The following is an 18,364-nucleotide window of genomic DNA, read 5'->3' as shown; positions in this document are numbered from 1 at the left end:
GCTTCCTTCCTATAATACTTTGTCTAGTAATCCTGCTGGCCAGATCCTGATACAGTTGGGCCCAGTGACTTGGAAGGCCACCATGAGACCCATTTGTAACAGGGCAGGATTTGCTCCGTAGCTGCTCAGCCTGGGAGGGGGGGGGATGGGCTTTGGGACATAACTAATCGGACAAACATTTGCATGAAAAGAGAACTCTGCTTCTCCAGAGCGGAGCCTGTCTGCCTGGTCCCTACAGTTACAACCCGCTGTTTGTGACATCGCTTTGTTGCCATAGTGATGCTTTGGGTGGTCCCAAAGGCGTGGGGGGGGGAGGTGGTGGGTAGTTGGAGGACAAAATGAAGCCAAGAAGAAGTGAGAGTGGGGGGACTCTGCAACTGCCAAAATTAGCCTGGGTTCTGAAGTGGCCTTTCAGGGGGAGAGAGTGGCAATGGATCAGCAGGTTCTCAAATCTGGGTGGAAGAGCTAGTGTTGTTGGGGTCTGTTTCCAACACTACCTCATATTAGTTACTCCAAAGTAATAAAGATGTGAGCTATTCTTGCTGATCTTTGCAAAGCGAGGTGGTAAGCCATGGAGAAACAGTGGCAGATTTTTTGTTCAGTTTTAGATGTCTCCCTAAAGAAACAGAAGCAAGCAGAGGGATAGACTCACGAGTGCCGATTCACAAAAGCATTTCCTACAAGCTATGCTTATCTACACATTCCCTTGTCCCGCTGCTTTCTCCCTCAAGGAAAACTGCTCCTTAGTGTTAAATCGGAGCAAACAGCAATTCAGGTTTTCTCTGGACTGGCATTTGCTCCGATCTAGCACTAAAGAGTGAGTTTTCCCTGGGAAACGAGTGGGGCAAGGGAAAAACTGCTTGGAGCCATGCTTTCTAGGCATGGGGTGCATACAAATGTGGATGAGCCCTCTCTATGCTCTGGTGACTGGCCTTGTGAGTAGTCAGGAATGGGTTTTTTTTATAAAAAAAATTCAGAATCCTCTGGTTCCTGAAAATCATTTGAAATATGGGCACTGAGTCGAGATCTCTGGGCATGAATTGGCCCATGATCTATCTTGCGCAGGAGCCTTTCCCCACTCTGCCATCTATTCCCAGTTATGGTCAAAATGGAGGCAATTACTTTTGAGAGTAATCTGAATATATGTACAAGAGACCTAAACAGTTTCAGCCTTCATGAGACTTCCATTTACAGGCCCAGAGTCCCCTTGGACTCATGGGGAAAGTTCCTTACTTCTTTGATGGTTTGCTTAGTCTCCTTGCATGTGTACAGAGGAAGCCGAACCCTGTGTTCAAAGAATAGGTAAAAAGGTAAAGGTAAAGGACCCCTGGATGGTTAAGACCAGTCAAAGGCGACTATGGGGTTTTGGCGCTCATCTCGCTTTCAGGCTGAGGGAGCCGGCGTTTGTCCACAGGCAGCTTTCCGGGTCATGTGGCCTGCAGGACTAAACCGTTTCTGGCGCAACGGAACACCGTGACGGAAACCAGAGCGCACGGAAACGCCGTTTACCTTCCTGCCACAGTGGTACCTATTTATCTACTTGCACTGGCATGCTTTCAAACTGCTAGGTTGGCAGGAGATGGGACAGAGCAACGGGAGCTCACCCCATTGCGGGGATTCGAACCGCCAACCTTCTGATCAGCAGGCCCAGCCATAGGGTTCATGAGCTAGTTGGATTCCACCTCCCCCCACCCCCAAGTACCAGAGATGAAAAACAATGCAGGGAAGCATTTAAATGGAAGCAGTGTGTGGCCTCCCAAAATAAGAAGTGTGTTTGTGTATGTTTTCAGACCATGCTTCCCTCTGCTTCCTGATTGCTGGCTGCTTAATGAGCTAACGAAGCTCTCCAGTGATGTAAGATCACAACGTGTTCAGAATTTTATCTTTTCCTTTTTCTTTCTTTCTTTTTTTTTGCTTTAGGGGGATTTTATTGTGATGATTTAAATGATGGGGGATGACACGTGTTGTGATTTATCATCCTGGACAAGAACAGGGGAGGAGTAGCTTTGCCAGGTCAGAGAGTTCATTGCGCCTAGTATCCTTTCTCTGATAATGGCCAGTTCCAGATGCTTTTGAGGAAATGTTTTAACAGCATGGGGTACTAACCAGGAACTCCAGTCTCTGTTGATCACTTCCAGCCTGTTGGAAGCTGATGTTTTTGGGAGAAGAACATAGGAGTTCCCAGGAGCTTGTCTGCTTTTCCAAAAGCAACAATAAAGGGAGGTGAAAGACCAGAGCCAGCTTTTTGGGGTGGGGGTGGGGGGATGCTATTCAGTGATCAGATATTAGCTCAAGTCTAGACACTAAGCATTTATAGCACCCCTTTCTGATTAAGAATCATGAATACAGTAATAGGGTTACTTAGGAAATCTGGAGAATATTTGTAATTCCAAGGTGCCAGTCATATTTGTACCAGCTGGAATCAGAAATTGTGCCAGCTTTATGCAATGAAAGAAAATAAAAGGATGGAAATTCAATTATGTTTAAAACATCATATTTTAAAAAATAAAAAAGGGATTTGTGCAATTTAAAAAGCTCAATTACATTAACTGCCTTTTGTTTAAAAATGTAGTTTGCAACAAAATCTGAATTAAGAAAAGAAACTGATTAGACTTAAAATATTTGATCCTTTTTTTATAGATAGCAAAACAGGGTGATCACATATTCTTCTGCCTAATTATACCTCCATAATTTTCTGTGTCTGTTTTAGATTGTAATCCTTTTAGGAAAGGGACCCATCACACCTGTTCTTTATACTGTGCATTCTGCAAGGAAGGCTCTATGTCAATAAATCTGCAACCCAAAATCAAACACTGAATTAAAGGCGTTGTTTGCACAACACAGCAAGCCCAACTAAAGTGGGAGATTTCTACAGCTATTGACGCGCGCCCACAACTCTCCATCCTCCATTCAGGCAAACAAGAGTTGATGGGGCACATTCCAGGCAGACAAATGAACCAGAGTAAGGTTTGGAGCAGGACAGGTGAGGGGTGTCAGCTGGGGAAAGGGGGTGTGGCTTTGGGGAGAGTGTGACCTAGTAAGAGGCATGGGGACGGGAGAGCAATAGTGGCTAGTAGTGATCTGCCACTGTGCATCTGACTTCCAGGCAACAGAAGTACTACTGTCTACTAGAAGAGGTAAGGGCAAGCAAGGTGGTGGGGATGTTGGCACTGTGTGGGAGCACCAGCAGAGTCAGTCTGGTGCTCCTGCGCAGTACCAGGGCCCCTACCCCTTCAGCAGCTACTTCTAAGTGGCAGCTACTCTGCTGCTGAGAGGTCATTTGTGTGCCAGTGCCCCTCCTTGCTGGCTGCTACAGCCAGACGGAGGAAGTCTTGATGGCTGCATTTGGCCTTTGGACTTCAGGCTCCCCACCCATGTTAAACACTTGGTATATAACCATATGCATATAATTTTGCAGCTCGAAAGGCACGTTAAGGCTTTGACCAAAGGTTCTGTCATATGCTCCTATATAAATGCCCTCTTTAAATGAAAACCGTTATATTCTACCAACCAGGTGGCAAGATGTGCAAAACCTTTTTCTTGGTGAATTAAACTGCAGATTAAACATTCCTGATTTTATTTAAATTGCCTTGATTTGAACTATATAAATTTAATAAAACAAACAATTTGGCACGTTCCATGCATAATTGCAAATCCCTTCATTGAGATACAGTAATTTCCTGATAGGAAACGGAATATTACAATGTATGGAAAGAGTGTGTATATGTGCTCAAATGGTTTTATTCTCTTGGAACATTGACTGGATGTCAGATATTTAATCCTCTGGGTACCCTTGGATAAAAGGGCATTTGACTACCCATGTCTTTTCTTTGGGGAGGTTATGGCTGTGTAAGAAAAGCTAGTACATGAAATTGCCTTCAGGTACAAGCTAGAGGACTGTTTGTGCAGTTAGGCAGCATAGAATCATAGAAGTGTAGAGTTGGAAGGGATCCTGAGGGTCATCTAGTCCAACCCCCTTTCTATACGGGACTCTCAACTAAAGCATCCATGACAGATGGCCATGCACCCTTGGCTTAAAAAACCTCCAAGGAAGGAGAGTCCACAACCTCCTGAGGGAGGTGGTTCCACTGTCAAACTGCTCTTTCTGTCAGAAAGTTTGGTTGGAATCTCCTTGCTTGTAACTTGAATAAATTTAATATCAAGAGCAGGAGAAAACAAGCTTGCACCATCTTCCATAGGACAACACTTTAGATATTTGAAGATGGCTATCATATCTCCGCTCAGTCTCCTCTTTTCCAGGTTAAACATACCCAGCTCCCTCAGCCGTTCTTCATAAGGTTTGGTTTCCAGACCCTTGATCATCTTGCTTACCCTCCTCTGCACACATTCCAGCTTGCCAATATTGGAGCTCTTTTCCATAATTTTAACTTTAATCACCTCTAAAGTGAAGCAACGTAAATGGCTACTATTTCACATAAACAGAAAATATTTGCAAGTCCTAAGTTTTGGTGGCGCAGGGAAGCAGGCAACACAAGGATATTGAGAGTTGCTAAGTCCTAAGTTAGCAACTCTCAATATCCTTGGGTTGCCTGCTTCCCTGCGCCACCAATTATCATTTCCCATTACAATCAGATGTGTTCATCATTTCCTCTGGGAGACAAAAATTAGCTTGGATTGATGTGTGTGCAGGTGAGTGATTTGAGCAATATCACCTCATTCTATGTGTTCAGTCTTGTCAAAGCTCTTTTGCTGTCCTTCAACCCTGAAACATGGTTAGTCAGTTAAAAAATTGGCTATGGCTACAGCCCTAGCTTTATTTGTCTGCTTTCAAAAAAAATGTTAGACGCTTACAGTTCTTCATATGGATTCCTTGTGTGCTAGGCAGGCAGCTAAGGTTGCCTGGCAACCATGGCCTCCTCCCAAACTTGCATGGGAAATGGTAAAGAAAGAATTGGATTAGATGCATCCTTCTCCTTGAGTGCTGTGGTAAGTGCAGTGCAACTTGGGAAAGAACACAAGAGCAGCCATGTTTGGTTCGGGCAGTAGGCCATTCAACCCTGTGTCTTTTGACAGTGGTTAGATTTGAGTTTTCCCAAGACATTTTAATGAGCAGGGTACTTCATTTCCAAGCTGCAATCAGCGGTGTGATTTTGGTGTGAAATGGTGTTTGTACATGTGCCATGGCCATATGGCCAATGCAATAAACTACTTTACTTTACTTACTAATCAAAATTGGGGAGGATTAGAAAGCAAAAGATTTCTGGAGTGAAATGTTGATGCACAAGACTTCACTAGATTTTTTTGCACTAAGGCAACAAACAAGGGAGCACTTCTCTGATCTGTCCAGTATTGGCTGCAGTTAGAGGCAGGTGCCGAAATGGGTGGATCACTATTACTGCTCTGGAACTGGGTGGATCACTACCGGTATTACTGCTCTGGTTCATGCTGGCTGGGCCTCATTCTGCTATCCCTCAAAATATTAAACAGCTTGACAAAAGTCAAATGGACCTGGGGATGCAATCCTTGCCCCACTTTAACACACTGGAGCTTACTGCTAAGTAAACTTGGGGAAGATTGTGTTACTGTCGGAATTTGTGTTCGAGGTTAAAATAATCATCTGTCCGGACTGCTGATGGTTTACTCTGAAGCAAGGTCTTTCCTCCAATATAGTTCCTGGCTCTCAGAGAAGGCAGAACACATGGATTTCAAAGCCCATGTCCTAAGTTCATGCCCTTACTAACCGCACATCTGAGAACTCTTTGCTTCAGCAAGTACACTCAGCTGCCCCTGAGTGCAAAGCTGATAGGTTTGGGGTATAAATTTTCTTAATAAATGAACAAACTAGTTCTTGTCCCCATGGTTAGCCCCAGGCAAGATTGATTTCCTATTCATGTAGCTCAGGGAGGACACAGTCCTTGTGCTTTAGTAAACCTCTCTTGCCTTTCAGTGGCACCCGTGGCCTGTAAACTTAATGAGAATAATCACTCTTAATTAGACAGCAATTTAAAAGGCAGCAGTTGAGCTCTTGATTGGGGAGCCCTGCAGTAAAAACATGTTATGTGAGTGTGGCAAATGGAGGGGAGGGTGTGGCTCAAGGGGAGAAGGGAAGGGAGAGTTAAATGCGGGTTCAAGAAGGTTGTTGGTTTATTGCGACGGAATGAAATGCAAGCCGTTGAGCAACTTTATAACAAGACTATGGAGGAAATCAAAGGCATAAGAAACTGTTTCTTTCCCCAATGTCAGCCACATAGAGCAACATTAGAGAAGCAGTAGTGGACGGCCGCATAATGGGGCTCACCCCATTGGTGAGTCATTGCTGCTTACTGGAAGGGGCAAGGTGGCAGAGGGGGGGGGGAGAGCCAGATGCACTATTTGGAGTGCCAGATTGGCTCAGCTGGTACATTTGTACTGTGATGACCTCATCCCATCAGTCTTGCCTCCCCCCATAAGCAGCAGTGACTTGCCTGCCAGGAGGTCAGGTAAGTGCCTCCACCCCATCATGTCATCTGCTACTGTGGAGAAGGCATCTTTCATTCTGACCACAACTGGTGACATGGTTCATGTCTTCTATTTGCAGGTGGGGATGGTGACCTTATGTGGTACCTTCCTCCTTAACAGCTGTATTGGGTGCAGGGAGCACAATTTAAGGTCCCAGCTCTTGGTCTTGTGGTAATGAAGGACTTATTTTCCCCCAGTTTGGGCTTTGCTTTTGCAGATGCCTCTCTGCCTAAGATGTTAGCGGGTTTCATTCAGAAAAACCACAGGCAGGTTGAGTTTACTTTATACAAGTGTGATGCTGTGGGTACTTGGTTCAGGCTATGCTTTGTAGCACCACACATCCCAGTGGTAAAACCATCAACAGTTGGGAAATAATGGACTACTATATGTGCCTTATGGGTTCTACCACCAAATTGCAATGCTACCTCTCTATGATGGGCCTTAGGGGGCAGTCTAGGCCTTTGGAGGATTGCCCTAACACTGCATCGTCTTTATGCTGCATAGACACTAGTATCCTTTTGTCCCCCATGCACTAACAACAGGACTGCCTTTACTTCAAAGGTTCACTTATCAGATCATTGGTTCATTTAGGCCCATGTTGTCCACACCGATTGATGGTGGCTCTTCAGGGTTTCAAAGAAGGATCTCTTCCAGTCCTACCTGGAGATGCAAATGATTGGACCTTGGACCTTCTGCATTCAAAGCATGTGCTCTACCACTGAGCTGTGGCTCTTCCTCTCTTGATGTAGGATTTGGCTGGTCAGTTATATATCAGTTTGCTGGATGAATTGGACTTCGTCTTATTAGCTGTGGGTCAGGAAGCAGCTTTGTTGTGCCTCTGTCTGCACTGAGGTCTCATCCCATGCAGTTTTCAACTTGTCCCACACTTTCCAGGCATGGGTCCAAGTGGTTTTGTCTTTGTCCTGCCTCTTCCCCCTGGAAAACCCACTCTTAAACGCTATATTGGAGCAAATGGCCATCCGCAGAGAACACAAATGCCATTTGCTCCAATTCAGTGCTAAGTTGCTGGTTTTCCAGGGGGAAAGCGGTGGGGCAGACAAAAGTATGGTTGAGCCCTTCGCTAATCCTCCTCTTCGAGAATTCTGCTGTCTTTCACTTCTGATATTCTGGTGCTGCTTGTCAGCACTCAAGCCCAGGCCTGTACCCAACCTGAGACTTGGAACAATTTTGGATGGGCCTGTTTAAAGCTGTGGCAGTTATATTCCCCCCCTCTCCATTCCTACTTTTGTGATTGAATTTCCCCATGGAAAGCTCTTTGGCTTAGATACCTTTTCCCTAGGGGGCTGGAGGTCACGAGGCCAAGGGAATAATTGACAAGGTCAACAGGCTAAAGTGCTGGAGAAGATGCTTTGGATACTGAGTGTGTGGGGTGAGGTGGGGGATGTCAAAGAGCCCCATGGGCTCCTGTCACTTTCTCTGAGGGGCGACTTAGTGACTTTGCAGGCATGTGGCATGAGGATATAGGGATGAGGATAAGTGTTAGATGAGAGGGAAGCTTCCAGTCACAGTTGCTTGCCAGGCTATCTGAGGCAGGCGATGCCGTGAGCAACATTCCTCATGGCTCCCACTGATTGTAAAAATGTGGGTTTCTTCCATCTTTTAGATCAGTCTCTGCCTTCTTGGGGCCGATGTGAGTTGTGGGCACCAGGTTGGCAGAGGTTGTTTTGAATGATGATGGTAGTGTGGCAGTTTCACCCTGGTGCTTGGGACACACATGTCCCTCAGACCGTCTTAGGGAGGTTTCATTGTTCTTCCCATCCTGCACAAATATTCTTAGGGTATTTTCTGAGCCCCTGCCTGCTAACCTTTTGGATGCCACCAAGTTAGCTTTGTTGCCCTACTTCCCCCCCCCCCAGCTCAGCTAAGGTGTCAGTAACTTCAATGTAAAAACAAACCGAGATTAATATTGTCCTTAACAATAAGCAGATAACTGGGGGGGGGGAGGGAAATGGAGTGAAGGTATAAAAAGGTAATTGTAAAAAATTGCAGTTCAATGAATATCCCACACACACACACACACACACACACACACACACACACACACAACAAATATAAATATACTACTATAAATCTTTAATATGCCAAATCTGTTTCAACAGAGTCTTCCTCAGGGCCATATTTTTGCAATTCTGCAAAAATAAATAAAAACAAAAATCTCAATCTTCTGTTTACTTTGTTATATTTCTTTTCCCTAGGATTGCAATATGTTTTTTAATATGCCACTGTGGAGGACTTTGTAGAAACCTGTTTGGCAGATTAAGGCTTTATAGCAGTGTGTTTATGTATATACATATCATATGAGAGAACCATTGACCTGTAATCAAAATGTTGTATTTTCTTTAGAAATGTTTACCTTAAACTCATTTTCCCCTCCCAGTTACCCAGCAATTTCAACATAATACAGTACTGTCTCAAGGGTGGGTGTGTACTCTCTGTCACCCCCAGTTTCACCTGCTTGATATATTCAGCAAAATGATGCAATTCCCGGATGATATTTTCTTCCTCCCCTCCCTCTTCCCACTTCTGATGTCTCGCATCTGCATTTCACCCTCTGTAACCTCACATTGCATTCTCAACCCTGCTCCCTGAACTCTGGAAGAAGAAAAGTGAGGGGCCAGCTAGATGTTACAAGATACAAGCAGCCATTGCTGCTCAGTGTCTATTCCCAGCAATATCTAATTTGCTAATTTATTTTAAGAGATACAAATTAGATATCTGCTGACATGGAGGGTAGACCAAAAAGAAGGAGGAGGTCTGGTTTAAAACTGAGTTGGAAAGCTCTGGTATGGCAGCATCATTGTATAGTATTAATGTTTAAAAGTATATACAGAAACATTGAGTGGATGTCACATGAAGTCTTCCATTTTTGGAAAACGACTCATAAGGATTGCTTTATTTTTACATTTCCACACTTCCCTCTTCAAGCATGAGGGAAAGGAGAGGGAAAAAATAGTGTTGGTTGTCTGGATGGGTTGTCCTATGTTTTTCAGCATGCCAAAGCTAATGGACCATCTAGAGCAGGCATCCCCAAACTTCGGCCCTCCAGATGTTTTGGACTACAATTCCCATCTTCCCCGACCACTGGTCCTGTTAGCTAGGGATCATGGGAGTTGTAGGTCAAAACATCTGGAGGGCTGCAGTCTGGGGATGCCTGATCTAGAGGAGCTGCGAGCACTGTTATACAGTGGTTCCGCTCCTTCCTCCTGGGCCGTGTCCAGAAAGTGGTGTCGGAGGAAGAGTGTTCGGACCCTATGGCTCTCACTTGTGGAGTGCCTCAGGGCTATGTCCTCTTCCCCATGCTTTTTAACATCTATATGAAGCTGCTGGGAGAGATCATCAGGGGGTTTGGGCTGGATGTCCACCAGTACGCAGATGATAGCCAGCACTATCTCTCCTTCAAATCAGAACCAGTGAGGGCAGTGAAAGTCCTGTGTGAGTGCCTGGATGTGGTTGACGGATGGATGGCGGCTAACACATTGAGGTTGAATCCTGACAAGACAGAAGTACTGTTCTTGGGGGACAGGGGGCAGGTGGGTGTGGGGGACTCCCTGGTCCTAAATGGGGTAACCGTGCCCCTGAAAGATCGAGTGCGCAGCCTGGGAGTCATCTTGGACTCACAGCTTTCCATGGAGGTGTGGGTCAATTCTGTGTCCAGGGCAGTTGTTTACCAGCTCCATCTGGTATGCAGGCTGAGACCCTACCTGCCCACAGACTGTCTCGCCAGGGTGCATGCCCTGGTTATCTCCTGCTTGGACTACTGCAATATGCTCTACGTGGGGCTACGTTTGAAGGTGACTCGGAAATTACAACTAATCCAGAATGTGGCAGCTAGGCCACTGAGACAATATAACACCAGTCCTGGAAGATCTTCATTGGCTCCCTGTACGTTTCTGAGCATTGTTTCAAATTGTTGGTGCTTACCTTTAAAGCCCTAAATGGCCTCGGCCCAGTATACCTGAAGGAGCGTCTCCACCCCCATTGCTCAGTCCAGACACTGAGGTCCTCCTCTGAGGATCTTCTGCTGGTTCCCTCACTGTGAGAAGTGAGGTTACAGAGAACCTTCTTGGTAGTGGCACCCTCCCTGTGCCCTCCCTTCAGATGTCAAGGAAATAAACAACTATCTGACTTCTAGAAGACATCTGAAGGCAGCCCTGTTTAGAGACGTTGTTAAGGATTGATGTTTTTATTATGGTTTTAGTTATGTTGTAAGCCGCCCAGAGTGGCTGGGGAAACCCAGCTAGATGGGTGGGGTATAAACAAAAAAATCATTATCATTATCACGATGTGATGTGTCCTACATTGTTTCTTACAATGACAGCATGTGACTGGCAGTGGGGTGCGTGGCTAGATTTCATGGTGGCACAGGGACCATCGTTCAGAGGTAAAGCAGCAGTTTTTTATACTTTCTACCATCAGAGAACAATTTCCACATTTATTTATTCATACTATTTATTTTGTGATTTACAGCATTTTATTGCCACCCCCGCACTTTGCTGAGAAGGTTCCCAGAGTGGCTTATGAAGATAGTAAGACAGTCCTTTCTCACAGGCTTACAATCTAAAAGCTACGACAGGCAAGGAGTATAGAGTTGCGGAAACAGGAGGACAAAGGAAATTCAGATACCAGCTGAGATGGAAACAGTTTTTAACCAGATTTTAAAATGCCACCGATAGCTGCTCCCCCACCAAGTTTCTTTCTTTCTTTCTTTCTTTCTTTCTTTCTTTCTTTCTTTCTTTCTTTCTTTCTTTCTTTCTTTCTTTCTTATAATTTTAAAATCATAGTAGTGCATAGGGATGCATTTGCATGATCAGCTGCTGCAAATGTATTCAAATTGAACCATTGTGGGGGATCAAATTGGCTGTGCCTATTTGGTCTGAACCTCAGGTTTGGACGGCAGTCATGTTATCCAACTTCTTCAGCAAAGCAACGAAGTCCTCTTCTGTGTTCTTACTGCTTGGCTAGACTATTTGGCCTATAAATAAGTTGGGATGAGATGGGATAGGAAGTTTTGAAGAAAAATCTTCTAGTGCTAGCTTGTATGCAAATATTTAAATTGGAATTCTCCTTCCTTTTAATGTTTCTGTGGATAGACGGAGAGAAGACAGACAATTCAGAATATGTTCTCCCCTAGGATCTTTTCCTGATTGAATCATACAGGTCACTGGAGAAGGCCTCTTGCCCCTCCTGCCTTCAGCTGCTTCTCTAGTTGAGGGCATTCAGTTCACCATGTTTGCTCTTTCCCTCTTGGCAGTTTGAGGGAAAAGGTCCTTGCCTGTACTGCACGCAACCTCTGCGAGTGCAATGCCAGGGGTGCTAACTAACAGCACTTTTCTCCTACCTATGGGAAGAGCCAAAGCTCAGTGGTTAGAGAATCTGCTTTGCACCCAAAAGGTCCCAGGTTCAATCCCCAGCATCTCACAGTAGGGCTGGGAATGTTTCTTGTCTGAAACCCTGGAGAGCCACTGGCAGTCAGTCTAGACCAGGCATTCCCCAAACTCGGCCCTCCAGCTATTTCGGGACTACAGTTCCCATCATCCCTGACCACTGGTCCTGGTAGTTAGAGATGATGGGAGTTGTAGTCCCAAAACAGCTGGAGGGCCGAGTTTGGGGGTGCCTGGTCTAGACAAAGCTGAGCTGGAAGCACCAGTGGTCTCAGCTGATATAAGGCAACATCATATGTTCCACTTCCTGTAGCCTATTAAACTTTCCTGATTGAGCACATTTGTCCCCCCATTTTCCCCATTCTGAGGTTACAAATGTGGGGAGCGGTGGTGGAGGGGAACTTGCATGCAAGCGCTCAATCTGGTTTCTCTCAACTCACCCATCCCCGCCCCCCCACCGCCCCCCTCCAACTTAGCCTGAAAGGAGCAGTCTCTATCTTTATTTGCTCTGATGTAATGTGATGTCTGGGGCAAACTCTGGAGGAACAGAGGAAACGGTCTGGAAACAAAACAGGCTAATCCCCCCTCCCTCCCCCCACCCACCCCCATTGCCTATCATTGCCGTGAGGTGGGGTGAGGGTGGAGTGCGGGAATGCAGACTTGCTTTGGGGTCTTAGGGATTGTTTTGCCTTGACTTGGAAGCAAAGGGATATGAGGAGGACAAGGGCACACATACACTGGGGTCCCCTCCTCTTTTTGCCCGAGATTCTGATTAGAAAGCAACTCACATTTGACTGTCCTCCAAGATTTGTGCAGCTGTGATACTGTGTGTGTCCTTCTCTGCTCTGTATGGGAACAAAATCCCCTGGGGGGGAAATGGGCCTATCTGGGAGACGAGAGGGCCTTTTCTAAGGGCTACCTTCCCAATGTTGCTATCCAGGGTGGAATATCTTTTCAGAGGTTTTCAAGACAGTGTTGGTTTTGCACAGGGAATGCAGAGGCATTTCTTCATTCCTGGCACAGGACGCAGATGGCAGTCTTCCCAGTTAGTGCATCCATTCCCAGGAATCACATTTTGCACAAGGAATTGCGTTCTCAGTAACAAACCAGTTACTGCTTGTTTCCTGGGAGTTCCACCTATAATGGAAATTGTGGTTCTCCAGGTTGTGGATGTGCAGAGTTTGATGTCATAATTGTGGCAGCAACTGCAACATAGGTACCTACCTCTTCTGCCTTCCATACCATTTACAACTGTTATAAATGAATGACCTTGTATTCCTTTCTTCTGTTCCTTCCCCCCTTTATGTTAATTCCACTCTGGCTCTTCAACACTGAGGCGCATTTCCTTCCCCCAGTGAAATCCCTTTCCAAGTATTATCCAGCCATCCACACAACTTCCAGACTGGGATATAGTCTCACTAGTGTTGGATGATGTGCTGTTTTAAGAAGCAATTAGAGGGAACAGGGGTGTTGTTTGGGAAGGGCCTTCACCTTACATTGCATTGTAGCACATGTGTATGTGTTTGTGTCTGTGTGTTCACAATCAGGATTTCATTTGGGTTTGTATTTTTCCCCTGTGACTTCTCGTTCTGATAACTCCCTCTGGCTTTGAACTCTCTGTGTAGCTATAAAACAGGGTTAAATCACCAAGCGGTGATTGAATCCGTAAATGTGGTTGCCAGGAACTTTGTCCACAGCTAGACGCAGCATGGATATGTAGCCAATATATACTCTCCCCCTCTCCCCCTCAACCCCCCAGCCCAGCTTTGGTTTCTCAAATATTTGTGTTGGAATCTTTCCTGCAGTTTAGGTTTCCAGTGAAGAATCAGCCCTAAATCTCAGTTCTAGTCCTTTTCTTTGGCCTGTGTGCTCCAGCTAAACCTATTCTCAGTGTCCCCTTTGAATGGCCCCTGGTTCCTAAAAGGAAGCTGTGGGATTCTGAGGGGAGAGCTTGGATACTGCAAACAGCATGGTGGGTCTCCACCCTTGTCAGGGGAAAATAGCATGTCTCTGGGTAATCTCAGGATAACTGCTAGGTTCCCAGTCTTGTTGGGCCTCTAAGCTGTCTGATTGCAATCCCGTTGTTTATACTAAAGCAGTGCAAAGTCCATGGTTTTGGGCAGATCTTGGGAGTGGCTGACCTGGAATAAAATAGCACAGCATTGACAAGCTGGAGAGAGGCACTGTGGGCATTTTTCTGCCCCACTGAGGGAAGAAGAAAAGGGGATTGGTCTTGTTCTTCTTGGGAAGGGTTCAGAGATGCATTCTGGTAAGTGGTCCAACCCTTATCTGAATCTTTTTTTCTCTGTGTGTCTTTGCTAGGAGGATTCTACCACACTAGGTATCCTATCTGCAGCACTAAACTCTCCGGTTATAGGATGAGTCTTTAGGCTCACAGTACCCATGAAGATTTTCATTTAGCTAACACTGCTTTATCCAGTAGTGGAGGAACTGGAACATGGTCCTTTAACCCATTTTGTTGGCAGAAAAAACTGCAGCATAAAAGGCAAATACAATGATTAATGACATCCACTTTTGCACATTTATTTGTCATGTAGCACATCTAGAGTGCAACCAGCTCCTTTTCCCACTCTAAGCTTCTCTTAAACTGAATAGCTCTCATCCCTTTTAAGGCTCATGCTATACCTCAGTAGTTTAACTAATTTTGTTTGAACATTACCCTGGCCATCTTCCATTACAGTATATCATTATATAGAATGAATTCACTTAAGTCACAACCCTTCTTCGGAATTAGGGCACTCAGGTAAAGTGCTGGATCAGGTCATTACCACACAGCTCTGTCCTTCTTGCAGGATATTGAATTAGATTACCTTTTGGTCCCTTTCAAAGTCAAGGTGGAAGAATCTCCCAGGTTCCTCAGGTAGACAGCATCCATTTTAGAATATCTGCCCTCTTCCATCATCTGACTGAGAGCAGCTTCCATAGTCCTTATGGATGTGGGGACTGAGACTGTTTGGGAGTTGAAGGATCCCTTCATCACACCCAGCATTTGTCATTATGTGGCCAAAAGGCAAAGTTCCAGATGTACCTCTTACACCCAGAAGGCTGTGCGTGTGAAATTTAGTTTTGGGAGAGAGTACAGATCATCTTTTTTCCTCTGTCTTTTTTTTTCTCATGCCTTCTTTCTTAGCAGTGCTGTGTACGTGTGTGTCTGTGTGGGCTTTTCAGCCATTTCTGTTCTGAGGGAGAACGCTGTCAGGCGAGTGGCCCACTAAAAGGCCTTGTTTCCATTTGCTGAGGATTCTTTTCTTGACTTAGGGAGGCTCACAATAACGGCGCTTGGAAACCTCTGCTTAACTCGCTTGATGACTCAATACAGTCCTTTCTTTATGTGTCTATATTTATTTACACATTTTTGCACACGTGCACAATTTCAATTCACATTTTTGTGACCGTCTCTGTATTTCTGAGACACATTAAGAAACGACAGTAGATGTGGGTTTTCTTGAGGTGGGTTATTTTATTTTATTTTATTTTCTAAAAGCAGGGGGTTGGGGCAGGGTGGGGGAAATGCAGATGATGATGTGTTCGCGACACCCTAAATAATGTTTGCATCCCCAAGCAAAACATCCCCTTGTCTGAAGCAGCTGCACTGTTTCCTCTCAAGAGCCATGCAGTGGCCTCATTGAGTGCCTGAGTGCTGCTCAACAAAGATGCTAATCTAATTAGGTCTTGAGTCACCATGGAAGAGGGGAGATTTAGTTTTACACTGACAACTTCATATTTGGGAAAAAGTCCAAGTTTAATCTCCCCTCCCCTATGTATCTCTGAATCCTTCCTTCGCCACCGGCTGCCCCCTTGCAACCCCATGAGGCTCATGTGACCTGGCTTCCCCTGGCAGGGGGAGGGGGAGGGAATTGGGGAAAGAGAGGGGGCTTTTTTCTGCCACAGCCCCTTTGGAGCCAACATGAACCGAGGAGGTTGAGGGTCAAGGTCTGGGAACTTCCTTGCCAGCCCAGCTTGTGCAAACAGCTGGGTATCGTTAAGGCATGAGGTGTGGAGCGATGAGGCGGGCAGGGGAGGGGGAGCAGACTGGCCCGATTGTCTTTAACTCGGCAACAGTGCCCTAATTTCTCCATGGGGACCATCAAATATAAAAGGCCCCAAAGCCATTTAGGGGGCTGGGGTGTGGGAAGCCTGTAGGCCGGACTGTCGTGGGACCTGTATAATAAAACATCCAGGTTTGTGGCATAAGAAAACAACGGTGCCTCCTTCATCCTTTATGTATGGGGTCAGACTCCAGTCAGTTCGACTGTCTGCTGACTGATAATGCAGCAACATAATCTTATTCTAAATGTTTGGTGGGAAGGAAGGAAGGAAGGGAGCCCAGGTCTCCTCTTACCTTCCTTGTTTTCTTTTGTCATTCCCAGCAGTGCTCCCAGATCTAATCTTTTACCGTTATCATTATTATTAAAAACAAAAAAGAAGAAGTTGTGAGAGCAGAAATTAAGTCTCCTCCCCACAACTTCTCCATGGAGTTGCAATGGCTTTGGATGAGGAACTGTTGTTGGGTATATTGAGAGGTTTCGGATTCTTGAAGTATAGGAATGCCATTTGGTCCACATTTTTAAGTAAATTGGTCTAATCTGCACCATCTCAGAGCTAAGTTGTGGTATCTGCACTTGGTCTTTGGATTTTGCAGTGCACTTCTCAGCTAAAAAAACCAAAAAGCACAACAAAATGCATATACAAATGTGTGCCTTGAAGAAAAATGCATACAAAAATGCATAATAGGTGCAATTTAGATGAAGTTTTTTGCCGTGTTTTTCAAAAAGAGATGGAAAACAGAAGTGAGCTATGATTGAAAGCATGCAAAACTGACACAGTCTGGTGATAGACTGACCTGCCCATAGCTGCCAAGTTTTCCCTTTTCTCACGAGGAAGCCTATTGAGCATAAGGGGAAGTCCCTTAAAAAGGGGGATAACTTGGCAGCTATGGACCTGCCCATCTCTCAATGGGAGAGACGTTGCTTATGGCCACGTGTGATTAGTTCTGAACAGAGGAAAGAAAGGCTGCACTATTTCTGCCTGCTGACCGGCTGCTCTCTGGCCAAATTTAGCAAATGGAATTGCTTCATTGTCGCACTGCTGATGGCTAGACTAGGCAATCTGGAAGGGCTGCCTCTGGGAATCACCACTGCTATTCCTACCCTCCCACAGGCTCTGGAGAAGCAGCCCTTCTAAAATAAGGCATCCTTGAAAACAAGACACCTATCACTTTTAGTTCTGGGCCAAGCTACATATGACAGCAGGCATGAGATGGCTGCTGAAAGTCATGTTCTCCCCTATTTCCTCGTAATGTGTGACTTTGATGCAACATTCTTATGTTGTGCATGGTCCTCCACAGTAGCTTCACAGTAGCTGCTTCTAGTGGGATGTGAGAAAACATGACATGATGGTCCCTGCTTCTGAGAAGCTCAGTGCAGCTGACACTTTGCACGTGGCCTGGAGTTAGGTGCTTATTTTGGTTTTGTTCTGATCAATGAGCCTGGTGTTATTGCAAGGAATCAGAGAAGGATACAGTACAGTGGTACCTCAGTTTATGAACACAATTGGTTCCGGAAGTCTTTTCATAAACTGAAGCGTTCATAAACTGAAGCGAAATTTCCCATTGAAAGTAATGGAAAGAGGATTAATCCGTTCCAGACGGGTCCGTGGAATACTCAACCTGAAGCGTACTTAACCCGAAGCATGGGTGTAATTGGTTCCGGAAGTCTGTTCATAAACTGAAGCGTTCATAAACTGAAGCAAACTTTCCCATTGAAAGTAATGGAAAGTGAATTAATCCGTTCCAGATGGGCCCGCGCCGTTCGTAAACCGAAAATTCGTAAACCGAGGTGTTCATAAACCGAGGTTCCACTGTAGTTCAAGCTAAGTCTTTTATCAGGGGAGGTCCTAGTGGTTCCAGCCAAATGGCCTCACCACAGTAGTTGCTGCATGGAAAATTTCCCCTCAGTATCAGATGTGCACATCTGATATGCATTATGATTATGCAAGGGCATAATCTGAATTAAGTCCCCAGAACCTTCCCCATATGTAATGCAAGTAGACACCCTTGTTCAGTTACTACGTAACTCAAGGAAAGCAATATTAAGGCAGACTCCAGAAGACATCTTCCACAGGTAACTGAATTAAGTCAAAAGTTACATTTCATATGAAATGTCTCCATCTTTCCTTATGAGGGACAGCTCAGTCACCTGGTTGTACTTTCTGATTGCCCAGAGACCACATGACCTCCCAGCCACTCTCTGACAGAAAAAAATGTACTATGGTGCCTGCTGATGGCTCATTACCTGTGACCTTTATCATTCAATGTTCCTTCCACCCAGTGCTTAATGAGATCACTCTATATATTAGTGCTTGTGCCCATTGGGAATCCCATTGGGTTTGGTGGAGAGGAAGGCAGGATAACCAACAGTAGGTTAGAGCCAGAGCTAAGGACATGCAGAGATGACTACCGTAATTCTAGTTTAGTCTCTATC

The 18,364-nt window shown here is 45.3% G+C and overlaps 1 protein-coding gene across 15 annotated transcripts in view; it reads left to right on the top strand.

Moving 5' to 3' along the window:
* TNS1 (tensin 1) overlaps positions 1 to 18,364 on the top strand; it is a 310,381-nt gene that overhangs the window by 72,673 nt on the left and 219,344 nt on the right. Inside the window, exon 1 of one of the 15 annotated variants that reach the window (XM_088662790.1) lies at positions 14,018 to 14,130. The exons of the other annotated variants lie outside the window; for them this stretch is intronic. The gene's annotated coding sequence lies outside the window, so the exon portion shown is untranslated. Of the gene's footprint in view, positions 1 to 14,017; positions 14,131 to 18,364 lie in introns of those variants that run through there. 15 annotated transcript variants of the gene reach the window in all.

This window comes from Zootoca vivipara, chromosome 1 (genome assembly GCF_965207765.1).
Source record: "Zootoca vivipara chromosome 1, rZooViv2.hap1.1, whole genome shotgun sequence".
NCBI classification, from domain to species: Eukaryota; Metazoa; Chordata; class Lepidosauria; order Squamata; family Lacertidae; genus Zootoca; species Zootoca vivipara.
Note: the sequence above shows the minus strand (reverse complement) of the source record. Positions and strands in the feature narration are given on the sequence as shown.